Genomic DNA, 10333 nt, shown 5'->3' on the forward strand with positions numbered 1-10333 from the left:
AGTTTTCCACCCATTTTTTTCACACTTCACTTTTTTTTCTAAGTTTTATGTTTTAACCCTAGACTAGAAGTGTTGGTTTCGAAAATCACTTCTAACCCTATGTCGCCGTCACTCACCCTTCTCATCTCTGCAACCCTAACTCCCTCTCCCAACAACGCCGCTGTCTCCCTCTCTCAACCCGTCACAACCCCTCCCTCCAACCCGTCGCAGCACCACCAACCATCAGTACCACTCGTCGCTCATGCCCCACGCCGCAGTCTCCCTCTCTCACGCATGGCACCAACCATCAGCACCACTCGTCAGCGCCACTCGTCAGCGGCAACCCGTCAGTGCCAACCGTCATTCTGCTAGTGCCGACGTCTCTGGTGTTTATAGGAAACGATCGGTGGCATCTCCATCGAGCTTGGCGTCGGATGCATCGCTGGCGTCAGCGGTAAAGATTTGATTCATGGTTTAGGGTTTCTCTGAAGTCACTGCTTGAAAGGTTCGATTCCTTGCCCCTCGTCTTGCTTGAAACCATCGTGAATAATTGCAAGAAGGCTTTCTCTGAAGTCGCTGCTGAGAGGGTTCTTGATGATATGGTTAGGTTAATTGACGATCCTCAAACAGTTTTAATAACCGCAACAAGGCTTTGATCATGATTGAGGCTTGAGGCGAATCCACCATCGAGCTTCACTATCTCCCTGTTTATGAAGAAACTTACAAGGTACTACTACCTTTTTTTTCCTATTTCATGCATATCTGCTTCATTGTTAAGTTGGTGATAGCTCTGCCATATTTATTTACTTATTTATTATATAATTAATAATTGAATTTTTACCTAATAAGAGTAGATTATAAGGCCCAGTTACGATTTAAGTAAGAAAACAGTTGTATTCCTAGAGATTGAATTTTTCTTCGATTATTTATATATACTTTCTAAATAATTTTTCAAATGTTCTAATAAAAAGTTGAATCAAATGCATGAGCTATTTGCCACTTATGAAAAAAATAGCTTATTTTGTCAAACTAAAATCATCTTTGGGGAGCGAAAATGTCATTTTTTTCTCTCTTTCAGAAGGGTCATTTTGTCAAAACTTGAATTTTTTTAAAGCCAAAATGGTAGTTAGTTGATACCCTTTTTATCATACTCTTAATCTGCAGTGAAGAAGGTCCTGTTGTGGCTGCTGAGCCAGCAGCTCTTGCTGAGCATAATGTTAGTTTGCTGACAGTTCCAAGTGCAAAGACTCTTGGAGAATAGGCTGGGGTAAGTCCTTGAAACTTTGTTCTGCCATGCAAGATTGATTCGGAAGGAAAAGCTAGGAAGGTAGCTGGTTGCTCCTGCGTAGTTGTGAAGGTATCATGTTTTGCTTTGCTTTTGTGCAAGTTGAACCTTTTGCTAATTGCTATCGTCTCTTTCTTTATTCATTTATTATTATTATTATTATTATTATTATTATAATTCTTAAACTATTCGTCCCTGTAGGATTTTGGAGAAGAACATGAAGCCTATAATGTTGTCCTTCAGCACGTTAAAGCTCAATGAGTAATTTCTGGAAATTTCTGTGTCTTTTATAGCATTGAAAATTATTATTTATTTATCTGTACTTGACTGAGATATTACATTATCTTGTTCTATTTTCATTGATAAGGTGATTTGTAGTATCTGATCTATATGAAATTTGGAACTTGTAATGCTATACGCTAGGCAATTATTTGACCTCAGAGAAATTTTGTTTTTCTCGAGCATAAATGGATCAAGCATTATTTTGTTTTAGCTTTATGCAATTTATGCATCCTTGCTGAGATTTTATTTTTACTTACTTCCTTCATTACAAAGTTCACAGGATCAAGGAGACACGGTTGATTTTTTAGGACCCTTAATATCTCAAATTCACACTGTCCATGAGATCTTAGAAAAACATGAGTGACACATACGGTGTACTGTCCGGCGATCGTGGTTTCAGAAAGGTATAACATCATTTTCAAGCTAATAGTTACAATACAAAATTGCAGTATATTTTGTGTAATTGTGCCTAGACTTGTTGAAATCATTATTAAATGAAGATAAAATGGTTGTGTGTGTTTTCATGGCATTTCTTTTAAACTTGTTGTTGCAGGTAAGAAGAATGGGAAGTAAAGAAACTGCATTGATAGTCATGCATGAAGAATATAAAATCCTCAAGTGCTACAAAAATGATAGAAGTTCTTCCAAGAGGGCCATCTCCTTTCTCTAAAGCATAATGTTGTGAGCTACAAGATTCAGCATCATGAGTTTTTGCCTATAAACTGCGAAACTCAACAATATTATGTTTGGATTATTCATATTAATTTTTTTATTTTCTACACAAAAAATGACAGATAGAATAAGTTAATGACTTTTAATAAGTTTTATATGTATTGATATTTTTTATCCCACTGTATTTTATAACTACTTTGGTTATAAGAGATTGATATAGCTAATTTGGTTTGAATTTTATTAATGTAATACTAATTTTCATTAATTAATTTTTTTAAATGATATTCACAAATTTTTGTCAATGTTTTTTATTGTTTTTAGAGTGCATTAGAGTACTCTAAAAGTATAGCCAGATTTTTTTTTAATTTGATAGGGGTATAGCCACGCTTTAAAAGCGTAGCAATAGGTCCATGTTTCTTTGACTATTGGCACGCTTCAAAAGTGACACCATATCTTTTACTGTTGGCACGTTTCAAAAGCGTAGCCATATCTTTCATTTTTCGGTATGCTTTTAAAGCGTGCCAATAGGTTAATACATATCGCTACGCTGAAAAGCGTGGCGAGAGTGAAAAGGCAAAAAAGAAAGCGTACCGATAGATCCACAAAAGCGTGGCGATAGAGCAACTGGCACGCTCGCAAATGTGACCCTTTCAAAAGCGTACCGATAGCTCAAAAAGCGTGGCGAAAAATTGTCGGCACCCTTTTTAGCACTTTTCGGCACGCTTTAAAAGCGTGGCAGAAAGCTTATTTTCTTGTAGTGAAAAGATTTAAAGTTCGATCCTTGGTGAACTCCAAAAATGACAAAAAGATAACATAAGACAAATAAAAAGAGAAAAAAACCTATGTAAAAATTAAGCAAATAAAAAAAAAACTTTTACTTAAAAGAAAGTATTAGAGATATAACTATTCATGTTATTTTCTTTTATCAATTTAAACTTTTGAATTGAATAGTTTCATGACACTTATCCTTCTCCTTTTTGTAGTGTTGATCCTCCATTGCACTTTCTATATTTATAAAATCCTCCCACCCGTTATTTCGGTTATTAAAGCATTATATTATATTCTTCATTCTAATGATTCATTCTTTCATGTTCATTTTTTTTACTTCTCGTCTTTATTTAGTTTTTATCTTATTTTAGTAAGATTTATTATATAGATCCATATAGTTTACTTTGAAAATAAAGGTTCTCAAACCCATTTAGTTAGAGATAAGATCATCTAGTCTTTATATCCCAAGGATATTATACATCTTGATTTATTTAAATTTGATATTAACATGCTTAATTTAAGAATGCAATGGAAGAGCAACAGTTTTTTTTTTTAATAAATAAATATTAAATTTACACTTATAGACATGTGTAAATTAATTTACGATTATATATATATATATATATATATATATATATATATATATATATATATATATATATATATATCGTTTTCAGCATGAATATTTTCTGTATAAAGATATCTCGTCCATAGCATAGACAAGATAAATAAGGAAGGATTAACAGTTTATCTAATCTGTAGACGAGATAAGACACTACCATCCTTATTGAAGTATCTTTCTATGACACGACGAGATATGTTCATAAAGAACTCGTCCATGTTGAGGATGAGATACATGTTTAAAAAAAATTGTTACATGTGCATAAGTGATACACATGTAACAATGATTTTCAGCTATATAAAGAGCTCATTCATATCATTGTGAATCCAATATCATATCTTCAATTATCTTCACATATTCTCTGAAATGTCTAATAGTGAGTGACACTCTACAGAATTTGAAAAATTTGATATTGATGAGGATGAGAATTTAAGGTTAGAGGGAGGGTACTAAAATTGGGTACATATTCTTCGCTCCTTTGGCAAGCTGAGGCTTCAAGTTTAAGCTTTTCTGGGTCATAGCCAATGAACAAGTGTGTGCGATGTTTGAGGCCCATGGGAGAATCCTAGCACACAAAGTCATGGAGTTATACACCTACATCATCGTTGCATTATGCTACTCCAATTGATCACATGGAGGAGCACTCAGAGAAAGATGAGGAGTATATCGTTGAGATCACGGGTTCTTCTAGTAGCTCTAAGGAGGATGAGTTTATAGCAGATACTTGATGAGCAAAAATTGAAGCTCACGGATACCGGTAAGAATACCGAATCGCTCAAGTAATACCACAGTGAGTGGATATCATTCTCACAAGGATTAAAGGATTGAGCAAGCAAATATCAGATTAAATACCTAATTAGATTAAAAGAACCTGGATTGAAGGGGTCAAGATTGAGAGCTTTAGAACCTGAATGCTTGAATGCTTACGGACAGAGAGCTTGAATGTTGATTTGAGAGAAAATATTAATGGTGAGAGTCAAGGGCTTCAGAGATGTTTATGCTTTTAGAGAAATCAAACCTTGTTTACTATTTTGATGTTTGCAAAGATCTTTCATGACAAATCTTTAGTAACTGATTTTCAATTCCTTGGTTCCTTAGTTTTGCGAACATTAATTAGTCATCAATTAACTAATCAAGAGATTAAGAACAAAAACTGATTTAGTTTTCTAATAATATTTATAAATAGTCCTTAGGTCGAATTACTTGTCACATATTCAAGTTAGTCCTATTCAATTAAATCTTTGAAAGGAAAACAAATAATTTTCAAAAGTTGTTCAAGTCCGAATTATATGTCACTTATTCAAAATTAGAGTGATTGAAAATTATGTATGTGTCCCAGACTAATTGAACCATTATTTCTAACCGAATTTAAAGATTCATGTGAAAGAGATTTCAAGCTATAATTCAAATATCAAAATTTCCAATAATAATAAAAGAATTCCAATGGGATTAGCATACTTTCCGATACCACTAATCTGAATGAAGAACAAATAACTCAATTATGAAATAGATCAATGCAAGACTTCAAAATAAAACAAATGTAGATTAATAACCCATGGAAACAAAAACAGAGCTCCTAACCCTTTGACAAAAGATTAGTTACCCATGAAAAAATAAAGAAAATAGAAAGAAAAACTACGCTAAAGAATCAAATGTCTCGATTTAGATCCGAAGATCCTCCTCCTACATGCCTCCTCTTGTGAACAAGGTTTACTTATTTATATCCTAAGTTCTAGAATTCAAATTCAAAACTAATCCTAATTTTATCTTTCGGAAAGAAGATAAGATAACTAAATACATACTTCAAATTCAAATGAAAACAATAATTCAAATCAAATATAGAAGCAAATCCTAACAACTAAATCTTTTATGTTTATAGAAAGAATTAATAACTAATCTTCTAGAGTTTTCAATATTTTGGATGTGATTAAGGTTTCTAATGATGTGGATAATTAAGCTGGGCCTTAATTATTGCTTCCTGAGAGTTGTAATTGTCTTTAAGTTGGTCTTGCATTAGAGAAAATTGGGCAAAAAAAAACCCAAAAATCAACTTCTAGGGAGGATAGACATCGGGCGTGTGTATGGAGTGTTTTTAGGATGCCCGGTAGATGAAAGGAGAAAAGAGGGTCGGCCGGGTGTAGAAGTTAGCTGCCGGGCGTTCTGAAACTAAAGGGCGAAGCCGCCGGTAATGGGTGCTGTCTGTTGGGCGTGCATTTTACGTTGTCTTGGGCGCTTATTTTTATGTCCCAAAGATGATGGTAGTATACGACTCAAACCAAATGTCTACTATAGATATATGCATATCATTTTGAAGCTCTAGACGTTAGCTTTTTAATGTAACTAGAACTGCCTCCTTTGAACCTCTAGAGCTCAAGTTATCATCGCTTGAGTATGAAGAGGTCAGGGCTCAGAACTTGTACCCCGGGCTGGTGGACATGTACGCCGGCCGTATATGTTTTGGGCTCCAACTTTCTTCCCTTTGGGAAAGGTTTTGTTCCTTAGACTATGCTTTTGCTGTACTTATATTTTTCTTATGAAAAAGCTTTAGATTCTTGCTTGTTTTTGAGCTAAAAACACCTGAAAATATAAAACACTATCTTAACTCCAAAAATTTGATTATTTATTAAATTCTATTTATAAAACATAAAAAATTTGATTAAAACCTAAGAAAACGAACAAAAAAGAACTTTAAAAATTGCTTAAAATGATGTGTCATCAATACTCTGTTGGGATGGTTTAGTGACGGATCAGAAAATTTTATTAGTGAGAAAAATATATATAACATAATAATAATTTTTATAATTATACTATGATGTTATAAAATATGATTACTCTTTAAATTATTTAACCAACAAATTAAAATAATAAAATAATAATTTAAAATAATAAAAAATAATTTAGAGTTTCATTCTTCTAGGTTTAATATTTTTAAAAGATTGAATAATCGTTTCATTGTCAATACAATCAAAGTCTCTCTTTCTATATATGTCACTAAACAATCATTTAAACATTAATCTCCCACACAGTTACGAAGTTGACTATTTATAATGTTCATAGTAGAAAAAGTTCTTTCAACTGATGCAGTTGCTACGGGCAAAACCAAAGCTAACTTCAAAAGAAGAAACACTAATGGATAAACAATATTTTTTCGAGTCTCAACCAATTTCTGAGAAAGAGTACCAATTCCATTTAAGTCTGAGAATTGATCGTCAGAGCGCACATCTAGTATGATGTTCTCAAGTTGACTGTCAAGTGCCAAAAGTTGAGTAGAAGAAAATTCTAATGGATAGAATTGAGCTAACTGGATCAACTTCTCTTTATCAAATGCAAAAAATGAGTTTCTTGGATTCAAAAAAGCTATATGATGAGTCTAAATTTGATGATAAATTTTGGATTGATTTGAGTGACCTACATTTATTCATCTAAATAGCATACTTTTGTGTTTTCTCTCTAAATTATGTCCAATTGTGAAAACATGCTATTTTGTGCTTATTTTAATCAATTTTATTCCACTTTCATTCCATTCGATGCCTTGACGGTTTTAATGAGTGATTTCAGGTGTAATAGGTTGGAATGGCTTAATAAGAGTGGAAGAGAAGTATGTAATTGGGAGAAAACATGAAGAAAACAAGGAGAAGCACATAGCCAAGTGTGCGTACGCACAACCTTCTATGCGTACGCACAAGAGCAGAATCAGCAATTGTGTGTACACACAGGTCCCTGCGCGTGACTTCATTAAAAAGTCACGTGGCTCACGATTTGGGAGGCTTTTTGGCCCATTTATGAAGGCTTTGGAGCATATAAGGAGGCTAGCAACACACACACACACTCATACAATACATTATACAATACACTTATGATAGTTTTAAGGTAGTTTAGCTTAGGTTTTCTCTCAATTTTTCTTAGGTTTAATTAGGGTTTATACTACAAGTTTGGAATTTTCTATTTTTGATCTTGGATTTTAGCTATTTCCATTGTAAGTATTTCTTAATTTTCTCTTTTATTGCACTACTTGTTCTACACTTTCTTATATTTAAATTTCCTTCATCAATACATATATAGTTTTGCAATTTTGAGTTTTGGTTAATGAATTTAATGTTTAGTGATTTTTATATGTTTATTGAGTTGCCATTATTGATTTTTCTCTTTGGTTGTTCATAGTTTTGAGTATTTTTCTAATTTTACCATGTTTTATGAATATGCCTACCATGTATTTGATGAAATGCCAATTTTGATTATGGGGTAAATTTCCATCCCTTGGCTTGGGAAAATGAGTATGTGGAATACTAGAGTCATAATGTCTGACATTTAGTGATAATTCTTGGGTTGTTAGTTGTTATTGTTTCCAGTAACGCTAGCTTTTTACTAAGGTAATTAGTTAGTTAGCTAGGATTTGTGGATTAATAACAATTATGCTCACTTGACTTACTCTTTGATGTTAAGGGTTGACTAGGTGAGATTAATCCATCATAATTATCATAGTTGTGGTTATGGCAAGGAAGGGATTCCATAACTCATCCCAAGTCAAGGCTTCCATTTATGTTTTGAACCACTCTTCACTCACTTTAAAGCTTTATTTGTCCATATTACATAGATAGTTCTTTTAATTCCTTTATCTGTTCATTAATTGCAATTTTGAGTGTTCTTTTATTTCTTAATTGCTTGCTTCATTAATGAAAATCCCTTCCTTCTCACAACCAAAATTGTACGCTCGTTGTCACTAGTTCCTAGGAAGAACGACCCAAGGTTTAACTACTCCCGGTTATTTTAAATTGAATTAAACATTGATTGAGAGGGTTACTTGTCGGTTTGGACTATGCTATCGACAAAGAAATTGTTTTGCTAAATTTTTGAACCGTCGTAATCCTCCTCATCACTATACAAAGAAGCAATTTAGTATTCACCCTTGTAAAACGATTATTGAGTCCTTGAATTTGTCTATCAACTACTTGATAGAATATCTCAACTTGAAAATGATGCAAATTTGATATCTTTTGAGCTTTACATCTTGATCTTCCTTGTGACAGAAATATATCATCCATGATCGGAACAGTAATATTATGTTTGTCACAAAATAGTGAGACTTCTCACAACCATCATTTCTTATATTTTGCAACCGTTTCTTAGACACTTGGCCTAATGCCATAGCATTTACAATGTCTTGATCATTACTTTGTAATGCTTGAGATAACTCATTAGTAATTCCTAAGATATTTTTCATCAAGTGCAAGTTGAAAATGAATTCAAAGGATTGAGAATGACATTCAATAAATGGCATGCTTCAAGTCTTTGTTCTGAATTATTTCCTTCTTCCTCAACATGTTCAAGAACATTAACCACGGAAGGAAATAAAGAAATTAATCTAAGTATAGTTCCATAGTGTGAATATCATGTAGTGTCTCCAGCTCTTTTTAAATCTATTTCTTGATTCAAACCACGTCCACTAGAAATTTTTTCACTTTTTAATGCTTCAATTGTCTTAGCCATCTGACTATCACGAAGCATATCTCTTTGTTTACACAAAACTCCAACAACATTGCACAAATTGGTTAACAAATTAAACAACAAAGCAATTTCAACTTTTTTTGTAATCGTTACAAGAGCTTACTGAAGTTGGTGGGCAAAGCAATGCACATAGAAAGCATAAGAATTTTCTTTCAATCTCAAAATTTTCAAACTATTAAATTCTCCTTACATGTTACTTGCACCATCATGTCCTTGTCCACGTACTCTTAATAAACTTAAATTATATATTTCTAATAATGACTCCAATGCTAATTTTAGAGATAAAGTATTGATGAGCGGATAATTTATATGCTTTTTGGCATTGTTTTTAGTATGTTTTTAGTAGGATCTAGTTACTTTTAGGGATGTTTTTATTAGTTTTTATGTTAAATTCATATTTCTGGACTTTACTATGAGCTTGTGTGTTTTCTGTGATTTCAGGTATTTTCTGGCTGAAATTGAGGGACTTGAGCAAAAATCAGATTCAGAGGTAGAAGAAGGACTGCTGATGCTGTTGGATTCTGACCTCCCTGCACTCAAAGTGGATTTTCTGGAGCTACAGAACTCAAAATGGCGCGCTTTCAATTGCGTTGGAAAGTAGACATCCAGGGCTTTCCAGAAATATATAATAATCTATACTTTGGCCGAGATTAGATGACGCAAAAGGGCGTTGAACGCCAGTTCTACGCTGCAGTCTGGAGTTAAACGCCAGAAACATGTCACGAACCAGAGTTGAATGCCAAAAACACGTTACAACTTGGCGTTCAACTCCAAAAGAAGCCTCTGCACGTGTAAACTTCAAGCTCAGCCCAAGCACACACCAAGTGGGCCCCGGAAGTGGATTTATGCATCAATTACTTACTTCTGTAAACCCTAGTAGCTAGTATAGTATAAATAGGACTTTTTATCATTGTATTCACAGTCTTGGTTACTCCGGTTCCCCTCTGGGGCCGAGACCAATGAACTCCATTATCACTTATGTATTTTTCAACGGTAGAGTTTCTGCACTCCATAGATTAAGGTGTGGAGCTCTGCTGTTCCTCATGATTTAATGCAAAGTACTACTGTTTTTCTATTCAATTCAACTTATTCCGCTTCTAAGATATCCATTCGCACCCAAGAACATGATGAATGTGATGATTATGTGACGCTCATCATCATTCTCACTTATGAACGCGTGCCTGACAAACACTTTCGTTCTACATGCAAACAAGCTGCAA

At 33.6% G+C, this 10333-nt stretch overlaps 1 long non-coding RNA gene across 1 annotated transcript; it reads left to right on the forward strand.

The window, feature by feature from the left end:
* Positions 1–1274: 1274 nt before the first annotated feature.
* On the forward strand, positions 1275–2220 carry LOC112778418 (uncharacterized). The gene is made up of 3 exons (XR_003190573.2): positions 1275–1336; positions 1466–1525; positions 2100–2220. It is a non-coding gene; the product is annotated as an uncharacterized lncRNA (long non-coding RNA).
* The last annotated feature ends 8113 nt before the right edge of the window (positions 2221–10333 follow it).

This window comes from Arachis hypogaea, chromosome 19 (genome assembly GCF_003086295.3).
Source record: "Arachis hypogaea cultivar Tifrunner chromosome 19, arahy.Tifrunner.gnm2.J5K5, whole genome shotgun sequence".
NCBI classification, from domain to species: domain Eukaryota; kingdom Viridiplantae; phylum Streptophyta; class Magnoliopsida; order Fabales; family Fabaceae; genus Arachis; species Arachis hypogaea.